Source organism: Taudactylus pleione, unplaced genomic scaffold, assembly GCF_031769625.1.
Source record: "Taudactylus pleione unplaced genomic scaffold, aTauple2 ptg000190l, whole genome shotgun sequence".
Lineage (NCBI taxonomy): Eukaryota > Metazoa > Chordata > Amphibia > Anura > Myobatrachidae > Taudactylus > Taudactylus pleione.
The window spans coordinates 8099775-8112355 of record NW_028284592.1 but is presented as its reverse complement, the minus strand read 5'-3'; the positions used below and the strand labels follow the sequence as shown (position 1 = coordinate 8112355).

The 12581-nt window shown below is 44.9% G+C and overlaps 1 protein-coding gene across 1 annotated transcript in view; it reads right to left on the bottom strand.

Moving 5' to 3' along the window:
- TJP2 (tight junction protein 2) overlaps nt 1-8239 on the bottom strand; it is a 217085-nt gene extending 208846 nt beyond the window's left edge. The window contains exon 1 of the mRNA XM_088476614.1: nt 8147-8239. The gene's annotated coding sequence lies outside the window, so the exon portion shown is untranslated. The remainder of the gene's footprint in view (nt 1-8146) is intronic.
- Between the last annotated feature and the right edge of the window lie 4342 nt (nt 8240-12581).

Genomic DNA, 12581 nt, shown 5'->3' with positions numbered 1-12581 from the left:
ACACCTGTAAGGCATAATGAGTGATTCTGATAATAGATGAAAAACGTGTCCAAAAGCAGAACCTGCTAGCACATTAAAGGGATGTCTTAAACGGATAAATAAATCCTCTGATGATTTAAAATTAATAAGGTTGCAGACTCTGGAGCCAGAGATGTTCCTAACAACCTCAAATTGTATCCTTAATCCCACTGGTGTGTAGGCTGGAAAGAGCTCCCCAATTCTTACCCTGTGAGGGTTTCCCAAAATTGTAGTGCAGCCGATGTGTGTGGCTTCGTCGCGCCGCTACGGCAGCTCCCGACCGGACTTGGAGGCAGGGTGGCGCCGCTCCGGCGGCTCCCGACTGACCTGAGAAGCTGGGTCGCGCCACTCCGGTGGCTCCCAACCAGACTATGGGCTAAGTAGCACTGCTCTGGTGGCTCGCGACCGGACTATGGGACCAGGGATAATGAACCAATATGCGGAGAGTTCACCTCAGCAAGCAGACTCCGGAAAGATGAAACAAAATGACAACTGCTGACTCCACGTGTGTGGCCGCAGATGTATCCGGGCACAAATACTGATGTATATTACGGCAACTGCCGCCAGTAATAGATGTGTGTAAATCCAGAAATATCTATGCATGTGTTTATATATTGACATCAGCGCAGACACCTACCGTGTTGTTTACATATAGCATCATGAATTGTGTTTCAAGCAACACCGAGTTTTAGTTTGTCAATTTATTGGTATTTTTCAAATATGTTTCAAGCTGATTAGATTGTAGCACAGGATGACAAATTTAATTGTACAGATAACTTTTTTTTATTATGTACAGTGCCTTGCAAAAGTATTCACCCTCTTTGCATTTTTCATGTTTTGTTGCCTCACAACCTGGATTTAAAATGGATTGTTTGAAGGTGTGCATCATTTCATTCACAGAACATGCCTACAACTGTGAAGTTGTGTTTTTTTCATATAGTGAATCAAACAACATTTAGGACAACATAACAGAAAACTTCAGCGTGCATAACTATTCACCCCCCTAAAGTCAGTACTTTGTCGAGCCACCTTTTGTGGCAATTACAGCTGCAAGTCTCTTCGGATAAGTCTCTATGAGCTTGCCACATCTTGCCCCTGAGATTTTTGCCCATTCCTCAAGGCAAAACTGCTCCAGCTCCTTCATGTTGGATGGTTTCCGCTTGTGAACAGCAATCTTCTAGTCTGACCACAGATTCTCAATTGGATTGAGATCTGGGCTTTGACTAGGCCATTCCAACACATTTAAATTATTTGAATTGTACTTCTCAAACTTTTGTCCCTGACTTGTTTGGAGAGCTCCTTGGTCTTCATGGTGACCAGCAACCATCACCCAAGCTGGATTAGGGGTTACACATCTGAGACGAAACTGCACTAATATAGCAGATTACATTGAACAGGGTAGAGACTTGAAACGGAAATTTAAAGAAAAACATTATAATATGGAGGAGGTAGAAGAAGCATTTAAGGATTTAGGAGTCAGACCCAGAGAGACTTTACTAGAATACTCCACTAAGGAACATTAACGACAAAAAATAAGGAGAAAATGTACTTTGTGACAGAATACACTGGTGCCTCACATAAAGAGAAGAGTATACTCAAGAAACACTGGCACATTTTGGGAATGGACAAAAGTTTAAGTACCATATTACATGATAGACCAGATGTAGTGTTCCGAAAAGCCCCTGATATAAAGAAAAAATTTAGTTCACAACCATCTAAAGGAAGATAAAGGAGCCAGACAAAAGACTCTAGAAGGTGACAATATGAGAGAGGGTTTCTATCATTGCGGTTGGTGTATCAACTGTAAAAGATTGGGGTACAGAAGTACAAAACCCACGTGTAGATTTATATCGAACCAGACTAATAAGGAGTACAAAATCAGAGGTACACTAACCTGCGATAGTGAAAATTTGGTATACCTATTGGAATGCCCATGTGGTCTACAATACGTAGGACGTACGATAAGAGCCCTTAAAGTCAGAATTAATGAACATTGCAGAAATATATATCTAAAGGTCTGGAGAACCATAGTGTCTCTGAACACTTCAGGACCACCCACCAATGCAACCCCATGGGTCTGAAATTTGTGGGAATTGACAAAATCCACTACAACTGGAGAGGAGGTAGTAAATTAGATAAAATAGATCATGTGGAGAGTAGATGGATTCATGACCTACAGACTTTATATCCAGAGACAACACCCATACTGCATGCCTAATACAAGGCTTTCTGATGTCTGCAACTAGTTGAGAACAGACACTGTGACACGTATGGCATGAGCGATCACTGCGCATGCGCACCACAGGAAATTTGGAAGTGCGGCTAGGCACCGCACTCCGTGACTAATTGGTGATTAGACTCACTGAATAAAAGACGGCAGGAGCAATACAGCAACCATTTCCCCTTGAAAAAGTCCCCAAGAGGGACGAAACGCATTGGGACCTCACACTCATCCTTGAATGATTTTATTTATACTTTAATTGCAATCCCCGTTTGAGGGGTATATTCATGTATTACCAATTGTTCATTAAAATAGCTGTTTATAATCTTTACAACTGAGTTCAGCGTTACTGGCTGCACATATTTGGGCCCCTTACTCACAGACACACAGCAACTGAGGACGCAGAGAGGAGATGGACCAGCAGACACCATGTTTTTTTGTAAGTAAATTTATTCTTACCTAAAACTGCCACATAGTCTCCATATCACCCTGATACTGCGTTCCTTCCTGAGGTGGTCAGAACTGTGACGAAGGTGGTTACCTGCAGCTTTTTGGAAAAGACTACATCTGCTTATACAACACCCTGCCTAAAGTTTTTGCCTACCTGATTCACATATTGATTATTGGTTTATGTACTATATCCTATGAGACTGACACTTTCTTGTTGTGGTTTATCACGCCTACATAAGTGACTCATTTGCCTATCTGAGACTTTTTTCACTAGACTTTCTGTTTGACATTAATTCTCAACTCCCAGCTTCAAGTTATTGCCAACCTGTTTTTGTGCCTAGTATCATACACAAGAGGAGAGAGAGGTCTGTATTCTAAATTAGACATGCAATAAGACCTATTAGATGTTAGTCTCATTTGCATATCCTAATACCACAGAGCGCTTTCTTCTCTATTTTAGCTTGTTTCCATATATGATAAGCAACTGCGGGTTGAACTCGATCATAACTTTGATCAGTAGCCTGGGTTTCCCATAATTTTATCACTGCTTAGCAACAGTGGTTGAAATCAGCTACAATATTGATAAGCAATCTGGTCTTAAAATATTCCACTTTAGTGATGTTATTGTTAAACAATAGGTGATTGAATACAACTGATTGAGTTATCTGGGCCTTTCTAAAATATACCGCTGTTTGGTGATGCTACCGTTAAAGAAATTAGTTTGGTCCTTATGCTGTCCCTATATGGTTACTTTATCCCACAATTTGTTTACATGCTGCATTGTTATCCTGTATTGGTGAGTTTGATAAAGTTGGTATTTCATTTCTATGGTGACGGTACACACATCTATATTGATTGGTTCCTGTGGTCGGGCCTTCACATGACCGGGTGACACGTGACGTCATCTCGCGGTCTCCCGGAAGTGGAGGGGCTCGACATCGGAGCGTGCACATGGAGGTGTTTGTATGTAAGGTATGTCTTGTTCATTGTCATATTATTCTTGAAGAAAGATGCTTATCTGAAACGTTGGAATAACTCTGCTCTGCTGTTTAATTACTTGGCTGAAAAATCCTTGTGGAGTGCTGCCTTTTTCTATATATATATATATATATATATATATATATATATATATATATATATTATAATATATTTATCTAATGGTTTGCCAAGCCTCTGTGTAGGCTGGCCACACCCCTTCTGAAGGCTGGCCACACCCATATGTATGGGCCCCTATTACTGCATTCCCCCCAGTGGGCCCTTCATGCCCCAGTCTGACACTGCTATGACATGTTTTTTAAGGTTATCCATAGAACCTATCTTACTCCTGAACAACTACATCAAATCTGGCCCACCTCCTCTAAGCTCTGCTGGGGAAATTGCGAAATGGTAGGCTCACTGCTGCATATTTTTTGGGTTGTGCCCAATAATCCAATCACTGTGGCTAGAGATTTTTTATTTAATTACTCAGATTAATGTAGTATCTCTGCCCCACCTTCCTGAGATATCTCTTTTACATTATCTCCCCCCCCCTCCGTCTCAAACTAAATATGTTATTGGTCACAGTCTTATAGCCACTAGGGCAGCAATTGCCCAAATATTGGAAGAGATCGGATCCTTCTTCCCATCTTAAAATTATCTCTACCATTCAATATAGCTACAACATGGAAACTCTGGGCTTCAAGTACTCCACACGCACCTCTTCCCCTTTTGTAAAATTGAGTCTTTGGTTTGATTATCATGCTTCCCTACATTCCCCGTCTACTGGTTCTTTGCCTCCTTAGTCCAGTTTATTTCTTGCAAAAAAAATGGTAGTTGCTCAGATCAGCTTAATTGCATAACACAGGTGCTCGTAAAGGGCGGGGTTTACTCTGAACACAGAAAAAAAGAGATTTGCCCCCCAGCACACTGCAGCAAAAACAAGAAGGCAGTCAGCATTAGGAGGAGGTGCTGATGCTTATAGTGCCATGTGGAGGTTTTTTGGGGTACCTCCAAGGTAAGTTAGCTCTCAGCTTATATATGTACTGTTATCATGCAGTACATTAATTGTAATTATATGACCCAGAGTGGGTGCTACCATTATGTAGCAATAATTATTTTGGGGTGAGCATTTGGGAGTGGGGCCCCCGGGGGGGTTCTGACTGGGCCTTTCTCATGGCATCACCACTTAATTCACATAGAATACTTTTATCACTTCTCTATTTGTTTGTACATTATTTATGTCATTTTAATTCTTTATCATTTCATTAACACTTGCCGGGACCCGCTCCTTCCACTATGCTGCGGCCACCCACCACTACCCCCCGAGGCTGCCTGGCTGCTGGGGCGGGGGACAAGGTGCTGCCAGCAGTCTGCAGCCGGACGCTGCACACACATGCAGGGCCTGCCTCGAGCCTGCATTAGAGGAGACTGAGCACTGAGACTGAGAGAGCCGATGAGTCATCAGGAAGCTCCGCCCCTACCCCAGTCTTTGCAGTGTGTTCAGGGACCCCGAGCAGCGTCAGGCATAAATAATGATGACAGCAGCACAGCAGAGGAGTCAACTGCCAGGCCCAGGGAGCAGGACTGGCCAGCATTGTTATAGGTAAGAGGTGGGGCACAGTGTGGGTGAGAGGAGGTAAGGGGGGCACAGTGTGGGTTAGAGGAGGGGGCACAGTGTAGGTGAGATGAGGTAAGGGGGGCACAGTGTAGGTGAGATGAGGTAAGGGGGGCACAGTGTAGGTGAGATGATGGAAGGGGGGCACAGTGTGGGTGACATGAGGGACGGGGGAGCACAGTGTGGGTGACATGAGGGACGGGAGCACAGTGTGGGTGACATGAGGGACAGGGGAGCACAGTGTGGGTGACATGAGGGACAGGGGAGCACAGTGTGGATGACATGAGGGACGGGGGAGCACAGTGTGGGTGACATGAGGGACGGGGGAGCAGAGTGTGGGTGACATGAGGGACGGGGGAGCACAGTGTGGGTGACATGAGGGACAGGGGAGCACAGTGTGGGTGACATGAGGGACAGGGGAGCACAGTGTGGGTGACATGAGGGACAGGGGAGCACAGTGTGGGTGACATGAGGGACAGGGGAGCACAGTGTGGGTGACATGAGGGACAGGGGAGCACAGTGTGGGTGACATGAGGGACAGGGAGCACAGTGTGGGTGACATGAGGGACAGGGGAGCACAGTGTGGGTGACATGAGGGACAGGGGAGCACAGTGTGGGTGACATGAGGGACGGGGAGCACAGTGTGGGTGACATGAGGGACAGGGGGAGCACAGTGTGGGTGACATGAGGGACAGGGGGAGCACAGTGTGGGTGACATGAGGGACAGGGGAGCACAGTGTGGGTGACATGAGGGACAGGGGAGCACAGTGTGGGTGACATGAGGGAGCACAGTGTGGGTGACATGAGGGACAGGGGAGCACAGTGTGGGTGACATGAGGGACAGGGGAGCACAGTGTGGGTGACATGAGGGACAGGGGAGCACAGTGTGGGTGACATGAGGGACAGGGGAGCACAGTGTGGGTGACATGAGGGAGAACAGTGTGGGTGACATGAGGGACGAGTGAGCACAGTGTGGGTGACATGAGGGACAGGGGAGCACAGTGTGGGATGTGGAGCACAGTGGGATACAGAGAAGGGGAGGCAGAACATATAGGGGGAACCATATATATACAGATATAGGAAGGAACAAGACAATATATTTTTATGATGGCATATATTTTATAACGGCTTCTTTGCTGTTCAAGCTAAGTCTGCCGAGAGTCAAGTAGACAGTAAAGTCAAGCTACCGCCCAGAGGCAAGTGAGGATCCAGCGCTTGGCAAGCTGAGGAGCGGCGCTGACCCTTGCGCGGAAGGGCTGGCACAAAGGGTACCCCGCTGTGCCCGCCAAGGTCGGCAGAGCAGGTAAAGTCCCAGTGGGACAACCCTTCCTCATTATCACCCTAGACCACCAGGGTGTCGGGATTTATTCCCTGGGCACACAGGGGCACATAGCAAAGCCAGGGCCAGTTGCTTTTGTTCGTTTCCAGTTACCAGCTAGTCCCTCACTATCCCCCCCTCTCCCCTTCTGCAGGACAATACGGTGAGTCAAGTCACTTCCCATTCAGCTGCCCAGGGCCTTCCTCCCACTCCACCTCCTACATATATACGCCGCAATAACGTTTTTCTTGTGAGCCGGCACGGCGTAACGTCAAGGGGAGGGGGGGGTGTTTGAGGCAGGGCTAGGGGGGCCCTGCCTATTTTGTCAGTCCCGGGCCCCACAGTTTTTGATAGCAGCCCTGTAGGGGCCTGTCCATTACCCGACTTTGTGAACAATCCGACCAAAACCAGGAGGTTTTGGTCGCATTGTTCACAAAGTCGGGTAATGGATAGCCGGCAAGAACCAGCGATGCACGTGCACGCTGGGTCCTTGCCTACCCCGACTGTCTACTGAACATGCCCGTCAACCTGACGACGCTTGTCAGGTTCGGCATGTTCAGAGATAGGAGGTTGGGCTCCTCACTGAATGACGTTCAGTGAACGCTGTTCAGTGCGGGCACCGCACCTCGGCGACCTGAAGTTCTGAACGCTAGACATTCAGACTTTCAGGTCGCCTAATGGATAGACCCCTTATCTGCTGATATGACATCTCAATGTAAGAGATGCTTATTTTAACTTGTGTGTTATATATATAAATAATGAAAGATAGATAGATACATACATACATACATACATGTGTGTGTGTGTGTACACTATTATTGTTTTTGTTACAATACAAAATATTATTTTGTTGAGGTAGTAAGGAAAATCCCAAAATTTTGCAGTTGCAGATAGGTGTAAATGGCAATATACATGTTCTTTCCTTATTTTCTGATCCTGAAGAGCACAGAGCGTTAATTGTTTTGGATCCCTTAATGTGAAATATGCAGCATATACACAGAAATGCATGTTTCCTACATATATACTGTGTCTTTAACTGCCTGATTGAACATGAACCCATATGTGTATTTTGGGTAGACTCTACCATAAGGAATACAATGTACCCAAGGAATATTAGTCATAAAACAGAATAATCTGAAAAGGCTGCATGCTGGGACTTGCTTGGTTATGCCGATAAACCAGTTGCATGCTAAACCAGCACATACATACTAAACAATTTGTACGAATATTTTATCATTTACCAACTACTGCACACAAACAATTCAAACCCAGATGGAAAGAACTAAAACAACGTTACCTGTAAACAAAAGGCTTTATAACTTCACGTGTGGCCTCTAGGGCCATTTAGTCATTTATCAGGTAAACATTCACTAAGAAGTATAGATGACACTATATGCTTATAATCACTTGTTCATATTCTAATAACGAGTAAAAGACATACAAATAATCTTCAATCCAATCATATCATCTACAAACAGCAGCAGAAATACCTTTTGGAATAGAAGCTCTAACCTGCTTAAGTTGAATTGACAGGGTTTGCACTCACCTTGCAGGTCCTGAAAGTGCTTCAGGGGTGTATTTAAGAATGAATAAAACAATCCTGAGTACAGTAGTAAGCCAGTAAACAATCTCTAAATAATATCTTTTTCGTTAGCACAGTTTCCTTATGGAGTCTTCTGATTTAAGTTTCTCCTGAAAAGGGTGTGTACTGCCTGGAGGAGCCAGGGTGGAGAATGTGAGCCAGGAAGCTTCCTGTTTGCAGAACAGTATATGGTGTGTGACAGCCAGTGTTAAGGGGAGGTGTTTATGGGTCATAGGTATCACTCTACAGCACGGTCAGGCAAGTGCCTGCTTATTACATAACTACATAATAAAACATTGAGTCAAATCAGCTTCTGTACTGCCAAAAGTACTCAGTATCTGATCACTTAAAAAGTAATAAAGAATGCATACAATTACATAGAGATTAATGGCCTGAAAACAGTTTAGAAATACTTGGAGGTGGTAGACAAATGATGCTAGCAAATACTGCTTAATACAGTGGTTCCCAAACTGTGCGCCTAGGCACCCTGGGGTGCGTCAGGACACTTGCAGGGGTGCCTCAGGTTGTTGGTCCAGCACCAATTCAAATTATTTATGGTCAATGTAATGTAAATATGTGGACAAGCAGAAACACAAACCTGTCCGCAACCACAAAACTGACCCTAAGAATAACAGGTAATCACAATATACTTCACTTTACCACACTAAATTTATTTCTAAATTTGTCAATAACAAACTTTTTGCTTAGGGGTGCCGTGAAAACAATGCTGATACTCTAGAGTGCCGTGATTTAAAAAAGTTTGGGAACCACTGGCTTAGTAGAACAATATGGACATAGGGCCTGATTCAGAGACGGACGGTCTGAAAGAGCGGTCGCTCTGAATCAGGGCGTATTTTTATTTTATTTGTGCGACCACCCACAGCTAGTGCGAGCGGCCAGGATGATGGTCGCGATCGGGGCTTGCGACGAGACCCTTGTGGTAGGGTCTCATGGCCGCAAGCCCCAGAGAGCTTCTGGCTCTAATAGAGCCGGAAGCTCTCCCACTGACATCACTAGTGATGTCAGTGGAACCGCCCACAAACGGCAGGCGTTCGCTTGGGAACGCCTCCGTTTGTGAAGCCACCGCCACGCCTCTAAAACGGTGAGAGCTGTCGATCAAAATCGACAGCCACCCCTTTTGGTGCGAGACCCGGAGTGACGGAACGCCCGTCGCTTGCCGTGTCTCGCACATGCGCATGTTGGAGCCGGCTCCGGCATGCGCAGTGGCCAAACATTGAATCGCTCGCGAGTGGGTCTGAATCAGGCCCATAGCTCATTATACTTTACAATATCTATTTTATCTGCTGACATCATAGCACACCTTGGGAACTATTGACATGAAATTTGTAGGATTGAGTCAATGATCTAGTAAATGAAAGACTGTTTGTAGCAACTGCTCCTAAATAATGTGAAGTATCATTGTATAAGTTTTATTGTTATAACTTTAAAAAACAAAGAAACATCTGACAAGTGCACTCTCTTTTTTTGGCTGTGAATATAACTGTACACACTAGACGATGTACACCCAGCTCGACTTCAGAAGCAACTGGACCTGGCGGGGGAGCCGGCGTCGCTAAGTGCATACACACTTGCAGACACGGGCAGCAATGGAGCGACAGTGGGGGCCATGCTGCATTCAGGGCCGTCGGAGGATGTCGCTGATGACCCGCGGGAGCGCGCATTGTCAGCGACATAGGCCCTGATTCAGACCCACTCGCAAGTGGGCGTACGCACGTTCGCCGTACGTAAAAATATATTTAAATTCAAGCACTCGCTCGTTTTTTCCTACGCAGCTAAAAATCCGCCCCAAACTCAGGCGACCCCTCCTCTGACTAACGAGCGTGCCAAATAGCGAGCGTACATCCCCGAAATGGCTTGAAGGGAACGCACGCACAAGTACAAACCGGAAGTGGGACTGTCAGATTCCGATTACCTGCTCGTTTTTTCGGCCTACCTCCCTCAATCGTATCATGCCAATCAATATATCAATTAGCTTCATTTTATTTTTTTTTTCAACACAATGCAATAAACTTTAATCTTGTCCGTGTTTGTATTTGCTCGCAGAATACGTACGGCTGAAACCTTCGCTTTTATTGTTCCAAAGACATGTTAGCCCCAATTAAACAATTGCTCTATTTGTTTGTCTCCCCACAATTTTTCTGTGGTTCATTTCTTTATTTAAATTAGCTTACGCATGTCACTGCATCAAGCCTATCATAACTCTCAAGAGATTTCTGGCCCTGTCGAACACATGACTCATACACTAACCAATAGAATTGGTCCTGTTAATTTCACAAATACATTAGCCAATCAAATTTTTTTGGGTGCTTTATTAAAAATATTTTGTCAAAAAAACACCATTGCCATCATGAGATCCGCCGCATTCACCAGGCGCGAACTGCTGGTGCTGACGGAGGTGATGGACACGAGGATCACCAGTCAGCCTCCACCCATCTCCAATAGGCGCAAGCGTTCCGCATATGCGGAGGTACGTCGACGCCTGCGCTCCTTCGGCTCACGCCGACATATTGGCCAGCTGGAGCGCAGGTGGTCGGACCTGCACCGGCGGACGCCCCGCTTGCTGGCATGCTTTCGCATGCAGATTGCGGAAAGTAAGTGTTCTGGACTGTGGTTTTCAAGTTTTTCTTGTGGGCCCTAACTGCGTGTGCATGTTTTCATGTCTGTCCTATTGAGTCATTGTAGTCATATCTGCATGTGCATGTTTTCATGTCTGTCCTATTGAGTCATTGTAGTCATATCTGCATGTGCATGTTTTCATGTCTGTCCTATTGAGTCATTGTAGTCTTATCTGCATGTGCATGTTTTCATGTCTGTCCTATTGAGTCATTGTAGTCATATCTGCATGTGCATGTTTTCATGTCTGTCCTATTGAGTCATTGTAGTCATATCTGCATGTGCATGTTTTTATGTCTGTCCTATTTTTTTTTTTTTTTTTTTTGGTTTCCTGTTGAAACTAACAACAATTTTTTGGTCATTTTTTTAGGGGCACAGCAAACACTACGGCGGCATCGCCACACAAGACGCCGGTCCCGGCCCCTCTCTCCAACCCCCAATTCCTCTATTCCCCCCTCCTCCCCAGACCCTGTGGCCGATATTTCTGGACTACTTCCCCTCCAGCCCAATTCCCCCTCTCCTCCATCCGTCCCTCCTCCAAATACCCCCTCCCAGGATCAAGAAAACACCCTGCCCCTCCGGTTGGGGAATTTAGCCACCTCCGAGGTGGTCCAGGGAGTGGCTTCTGGCTCTCTCGTTTTGGAGAACGGTATGTTTTTAAAGTTTATTTTGGACACCACAAACTGTTTGTATGTAATCATGTGTCGTCCCCATTTTTTTTTACTTTTTTTCGCCTTAGGGTATTTTTGGGGGTTGTCTGTACCTGTTCCTGCTGATGTCACCATACACATATCACACCTGTGTGCCTTTTTTTAGGGCCCTTGTATTTTTGGCATACGACATTTTGGGGTTCTGGGTTTTATCCGTGTAATTTTTTTTTGGCCCTCAAGCTTGTAAGTTTGTGTTTGCTTGTTTTTTGTTTTTTTACAATGTTGCTTCATTATCGATTTATTAATCCCCAAACTTTTGTCACCCACAGGGGAACAGAGGCGTCGGGAAGAGATTCTGAATTGTGTGGGCCGTATGCGGGAGCAGGTCACCGGGCTAATGCAGGGCCTTGAGCATCTGTTGGTCCTCCTTAGGAATTAGTGTTTTTTTTATTTTTTTTACAAATTGTTTCTTAATAAATCTGTTTAAAATCAAGCTCTGTCTCATGCGTTTGGAGTAAATCCAAGATTCTTTACACTGACATAAGTAGACTCTTAAAGCAAGGTTTGCCCCAGAAACTCACTACAGATTGTGTGTTGTATTTCGAATGCAAACAGGCACAAGAAACACCTTCCAGTACCAATGTCATTTTCCTTTTTTGTGGTGGTCAACATGATAGTTTACACCATTTTTCAGGTTCCTATTTGGTGGCCAAACTGCTCAGGACAATCTTACGAAGGCAACTGATTGTACACGATTCCTTGTTGTGTTGGTTAGTACCCCGAAAACATATTACATTTTAGCTCCACTTGCTTCATTACTGGGTTACCCCTTAGGTAAAATTAACGTTTGGGAGTTTGTTTACACTTGCTTCTAACGTGCCCAAAAAGGAAACAAATTACACTCTCCAAATATTTATTCACAACAGAAATCAAAATCCAAAGTGGTCACTCACAAACAAAACACACAGTGATAATCAGAAAAACTCCACATACCAAAAAAACTAAACAAACACACAACAAATCAAGAACTGGTTGACGAAGGTCCATGTCCACATGATTTCAAAAATATGGCGTTGCAATATTGGTGTCAGAATATATTCTCGAAGTTTCCACAG